At 39.1% G+C, this 6,310-nt stretch overlaps 1 non-coding gene across 1 annotated transcript; it reads right to left on the reverse strand.

The window, feature by feature from the left end:
- Nucleotides 1–324: 324 nt before the first annotated feature.
- On the reverse strand, nucleotides 325–401 carry Trnas-cga (transfer RNA serine (anticodon CGA)). The gene has a single exon. It is a non-coding gene; the product is annotated as a tRNA-Ser (tRNA).
- Between the last annotated feature and the right edge of the window lie 5,909 nt (nucleotides 402–6,310).

The following is a 6,310-nucleotide window of genomic DNA, read 5'->3' on the forward strand; positions in this document are numbered from 1 at the left end:
GTACCTCAGTCCAAAATGAATGTAGGTAAAAACCACAGCCATATACATACTGATAGAAGCAGCAGGTTTGGATAACTCTGTCAATGTATCATTACAAATCTTCTATCAAAACATACAAAGTAAAAATAGTCTTTTTTATATTTTATAGAACACTGAAGATGCCTAACATGAACAGGCGAAATACGTATGGTACATAGAAATAAATCCATTCGCAAAAGAATTGGAATTAATGACTGAGGAAAGTGGCTACAAATATTTCCAGAATGAGATTTTCACTCTGCAGTGGAGTGTGCGCTGATATGAAACTTCTTGGCAGATTAAAACTGCGTGCCCGACCGAGATTCGAACTCGGGACCTTTGCCTTTCGCGGGCAAGTGCTCTACCAACTGAGCTACCGAAGCACGACTCACGCCCGGTACTCACAGCTACAAATATTAACAACATGTAATTTAAGTTGAGGAGTAGCATGTGTACATAGAAACATTTCTGGTGAAATGTCAAAAGTATTTTGCAATTTACTGTGATGTTAATATGAATCTCTGCTTCCCCAGCTCAGATTTCAGATCACGGTTATGCTCTTCTATTCTTGCAGCATTACAGTAATAGAAATGAATTATTATTTCTTGTACTTTAGCAAGACAAAGTTAGCTGTTCCAGTTATATACCTTCATGTGTCACTACTGCTGGACAACTGTAAGTGTTTGTCTCTCTCACATCCAGATCCTCTACATTATACAGGGTGTCCCAGCTATCTTGTCCACCCAAAATATCTCTGGAACAATAACAGCTATTGGAAAACGACTTTCACCGGTATCAATGTAGGGCTGGGGCCCATGAATGTACATATTTGGAAACATTCTAAAACGAAAGCATATGCGTTTTTTAACACAAACTTATGTTTTTTTTTAATGGACCACCTATATTTTTCCTTCAGCAATCCATAGCATGACAAAGCACATACACAATGGCGTTGATTGCATCGCAATATTCCCATTACATCCCGAGATATTAAGACGCGAAGTTGACGCTTGAAACACCCGACATGCGCTGCTAGCGCACGTCCTGAGGCTCAGGCGTGAATCCCATGCTGCCCGTAATCACGATGTGATTGACATGCGTAATCACACTTCCATACTTATCAAGTGGTCCGAAACGAATAATACGGCTAGGGGTGATGCGGTTCTGTAACACGTTAGTCACAAAGTTAACTTCGCTTATCGTTAATCCTAATAAAAAAAAAAAAAAGTAAAAGCCGGCCACGGTGGTCTCGCGGTTCTAGCGGTTCTAGGCGCTCAGTCCGGAGCCGCGCGACTGCTACGGTCGCAAGTTCGAATCCTGCCTCGGGCATGGATGTGTGTGATATCCTTAAGTTAGTTAGGTTTAAGTAGTTCAGTTCTAGGGGACTGATGACCACAATGTTAAGTCCCATAGTGCTCAGAGCCAAGCCAAGAAGGTAATGCCGTTCAACGTTAAAACTTTACTGTAGAGCTAGAGCAAGTGCCAGTTAATCATTCATTCGTAATAGTAAAATTCATGTTGATGGTTTTAGTGAAACGAGCAAGTGGACTAAAAGTTTTACCGTTGTTTAGGTAAAAATGTTTTGATTTGGGAAGTTCAGGTAGGACATGGAAGATGAACGTAAACATTTTTAACCAATTAGTTTTATTATCACATAATTATCAATGTTATGTTTATCTAATGCGTTAAATGACAAATTGTTGCAAACAAATGTTTCTTAACATCACTGGGTAAAATGGCCCTTTGTAGATACTTCCACTGTGATACCAGCACTATATACTAAACACAGCGTTCACATCTCATGCTCGAAGTGATGCCCATTGGCTTGCATACATGGGGTCACTCTGCGGATGAAGGATGCCTTACTTCGTGCTACTGTTTCCTCTTTGATGGCTGTACAAGCATCAATAATGCGTTGCTTCATGTCCTCTGGTGTTGTTGGTTCATGTTGGTAAACAGCATCCTTCACTGCTCCCCAAAGAAAATAATCCAGCGGCGTAAGGTCCGGAGATCGGGCAGGCCACCTAACTGGGCCACCTCGTCCAATCCACCTACCAGGGAACTTACGGTTCAGAAGTCGTCGTGCTCGTAAGGCGTTATGTGCAGGGCATCCGTCATGCTGATACCACATGACCATTCTCCGGTTCAGAGGTACAGTGTCCAAGAGAACAGGAAGATTGTGTCATATAAATGTGGAGTATTGTCTGCCATTTGGGATGCCATTTATAAAGAAAGGTCCGATAATGGTATCTCCAATAATCCCACACCAAACATTAACTTTCCACGGACGTTGATGCTGTACCTGACGGAGCCATTTTGGATTGTCTGCGGACCAATAATGCATATTCCTCATATTGACAATTCCTTTGTTGGAGAATGATGCCTCGTCGGTAAAGAGAACATCTGCAAAAAAATTTGGATTAGTCAGAAGTTTTTGCTGAGCCCACAAAATGTTACCCTATTGCGGAAGTCATTTCCATGAAGATCCTGGTGTAAATGAACATGGTAAGGATGAAATTTATGACGTTTAAGAATACGCTGTGCACTTGATTTCGACACGCCAACTTCACGTTCAATTTGACGTGTGCTGATTTGAGGATTCACAGCTATCGTAGTGAGCACAGCAACTTCAGCACGTTCCTCTGTGAGTGTTCTAGGACGATGTCGAGGTCTTGGATTTAAGCTTCCCGTTTCACGTAGACGAGATGTGAGACGACCAAACATCCGGCGCGAAGGCGATGGCTTGTCAGGGAATCGTCTTCGGTACAGTCGTTCTGCCTGAACAGCATTTCGTCCACCTACAACAGGGTACAGTACAGGGTTGTAGAGTAGGGTAGAAAACAGACATATTAACTTAATAATCATAATGTTCGCTAACAGTACTATCAACAAACAAGCAATCTCATAACGTATTTCCCGTCAACGTACATTCTCCATAGATCAGCAGCATTTCTACCATATCTTCATGTGTGTACGTTATACTGTACAGGATAAGTTCCACAACACAACGTTTATTCACAATGTGTACTACCTCCGTACCGTCACTAGATTACTCTGATGCACGACTACACTGGAAAGCGGTGTACTACACGCCAAAGCAATAACAAATGGGATGCTCGGAGGGTGGTGGAGTACAGGAGTTTGCATGGGTCGCAAATCATAAACTAGGCGAAGTGGTAACTGTGGCAGTAGTGGGAACTACATTGGACACTTGACTAGGTAGAGCCAGACCCTGCGCGACATGCACAATGAGTCATATAACACATTAGATAAACCTTATTTTGGGTGTGCAGGATAAATAAGACAACCTGACGGGTGTACACCGATCGGTACTGGTTCATATTGTGTAGGTAGATACGTAAAACGTGCAAGAGGGAAACCATTATGTGCTTATGAGAGTTGATGGCAGCAGACCGTATTATTCGTTTCGGACCTCTTGATAAGTATGGAGGTGTGATTACACAAGTCAATCACATCGCGATTACGGGCAGCATGGGGTTCACGCCTGAGCCTCAGGACGTGCGCTAGCAGCGCATGTCGGGTGTTTCAAGCGTTAACTTCGCGTCTTAATATCTCGGGATGTAATAGGAATATTGCGATGCAATCAACGCCATTGTGTACGTGCTTTGTCATGCTATGGATTGCTGAAGAAAAAATATGGGAGGTCCATTTAAAAAGACATAAGTTTGTGTTAAAAAACGCATATGCTTTCGTTTTAGAATGTTTCCAAATATGTACATTCATGGGCCCCAGCCCTACATTGATACCGGTGAAAGTCGTTTTCCAATAGCTGTTATTGTTCCAGAGATATTTTGGGTGGACAAGATAGCTGGGACACTCTGTATATGAGCAAGTTGAGTAGATTTTTTGTCACATTTAATGATTTCGAACGAGTTGTACTAAACAAAACTAAAGACCAAAATTGTCAATAATGAGTTCCCGTGACTAATGCGTAAGCCAGGCTGTCAGGCTATGCATTGACAACTTTTCTGTTTTTCCTAGTGATCCGTTTCCTAAATTTTCTCTTTGGCATCGAATATGACACATTACATTGAAGCTCCTCTTTTTAAATGCAAAGAGTTATGTATGTGTTTTTCTCTACTTATTCTTTTCAGATTATTGTTGTTTCTTCTGTCACTAATGAATTGAGATTTTGTGGACTCGTTTATAGTGCAACTTTCCAAAAACCTAGTGAGTTTATGATGGCTTTCTTTGAGGTTCATGTTTGATTGTATTGGAAACCACAATCGAATGTAGCAGTTCAGAAAGCAAAAACCTAACTGAAGCTTCAGAGTGTCGTGTTCAGTATTCCCCCAAACTTCTACAATTTTCTTTATTACTTCATTCGTGCCATTGTTATAGAATTTGATAGCAGGTACAGATTAGGTGCATGATTCTTTCTGATTTGTTTGAATCCAAGGAACTCTCTACAGTGTAAGCAGTTATCTGTGATTTATTCTCTTTTTACACAGTATTTTTATCATTCCTCTCCGTTATTGTCTCTGTTCTTCAGTAAGGATTCTTCTTAATTTGTGTGTATCTTTTTTTGAAAATCTTTAAACTGTTTACGTTTTGAATTTGTTTTGTATTTTTAATACTTCTATCTGGTATTACTGCCTTTTTAAGTCATACTGAATGTTGTTGATGCAATTATATTTGTTCTTATTGTTGCAGTAATACTACACATCTGTTTGGTTAATCCCCATTCTCTCATTATTCTAAAATGTGCAGTAAAGATAATGTGCCTTATAGTGTTTCTGTTTATATTGAAATTATGGGAGGGTATTGTACTTTGGTAGAAGTTTCGTACTTCCAGTCCTGTAATATGAGCTTAACATGTTTTCTTACTCCTTGTTAAAATAATGGATTCACATTTATGCCATGCAGTCTTTTTCTGATGTTACAAAAATTACTGTGGAAAATTAAGGCTTTTCAAGTATGAAAACATGCTCAAGGTAGAACATGGTCATGTACCTAGGAACAAATAATCTACTGAAATTTAATGCCATTGCAATTGAGAAAATTATGTCAATAATGTATTCAGTCGTCCATTCGTTACATTGCCAAATTCAGTGTTATTAACGTCCACTCATATAGTTGGTACCAGTAGATTTCTATTTTGGGCAGTGTGAAAAGTTAGCCTGACTGTCTTTTTTACATTAAGAAGCTGCGTGTTATCTTTAAGTCATGAGTTTAATTTATCTGTGGTTCTGTCTACATCAGACTGGAGAGTTTCTTCTGTAGCAGATATGAGAACTGTAGTGTCACCGCCAGACAGAACAGTTTTAGTCTGTGGTAGGCTATATGAAAGATCATTTATGTAAACAAAAAGCAATAAGGGGCCTAAAACTGAGCTGTGGGGAGTGTCTTGCTTTATGATTTGTGTGGAAGCATCTTCAGCTATGGCTGTTCCGGGAGGGCTTAATTTCATTTAATTCAACATACTGCTATCGATCTTTCAGGTAGATTTTAAACCAGTCATGTGCAGTTCCTCTTATTCTATAGAAATACATCTTTTGCAGCAGGATGCTGTGATTTACTGTGTCGAAGGCCTTTTTGTGTGGTCTAGAAAAGTACCTATGGCTGAAAGTTTTTATTGACAAGCTCCAGAATAAGATATAATAATTCATGTACTGCACAATCAGTAGTTTTCTTTCCTTGGAAACCAAACTGAGCAGCTGACAAGATTTTTGCTTTGTTTCAAAATGAATTAAGTCTGATTGCCATTATATGTTCAAATACTTCACTAAATACTGAGAGCACCGCAATAGGTCGATAGATGCTAGAATCTTCTTTACTTCTGTTTTTATGAATAATTATGATTCTTGCAATTTTGAGCTTACTAGGATATATACCATTCAGGAATGAGGAGTTTATAATGTGAGTCAATGGTTTACTGACAGGGCTGTTGCATTTATGAAGGAGAAAGCAGAGGTCTTTGTCTTGTTCACCAAATGATATTTTTTCTTTATTTTGCTATGAATTATTTCTTCTATCTCTGTTTGTGATGTTGGCATTAAGAACAGTGTGTCAGGGTATAAATTTGGTGCTAATTTTAGTAGATGATTTTTGTTGAGGTGGTCAGTCAGATATTCAACTGTTTTTGTGAAGTAGTGGTTGAATTCATGTGCTGTTTCTTTTTGCTGAAAAACGATTTTCCTTTTACTTTTAGATTAATGTCACTTGGTTGTTGGTTATCATTTTGTAGCTTTCTGGCCGCACTAAATACATTCCTAAATACCTTTTTATAAAAAAATAACGGTTTTCTTAAATTTTTCGTTACAGGCTAGTC

This window comes from Schistocerca cancellata, chromosome 9 (assembly GCF_023864275.1).
Source record: "Schistocerca cancellata isolate TAMUIC-IGC-003103 chromosome 9, iqSchCanc2.1, whole genome shotgun sequence".
Lineage (NCBI taxonomy): Eukaryota > Metazoa > Arthropoda > Insecta > Orthoptera > Acrididae > Schistocerca > Schistocerca cancellata.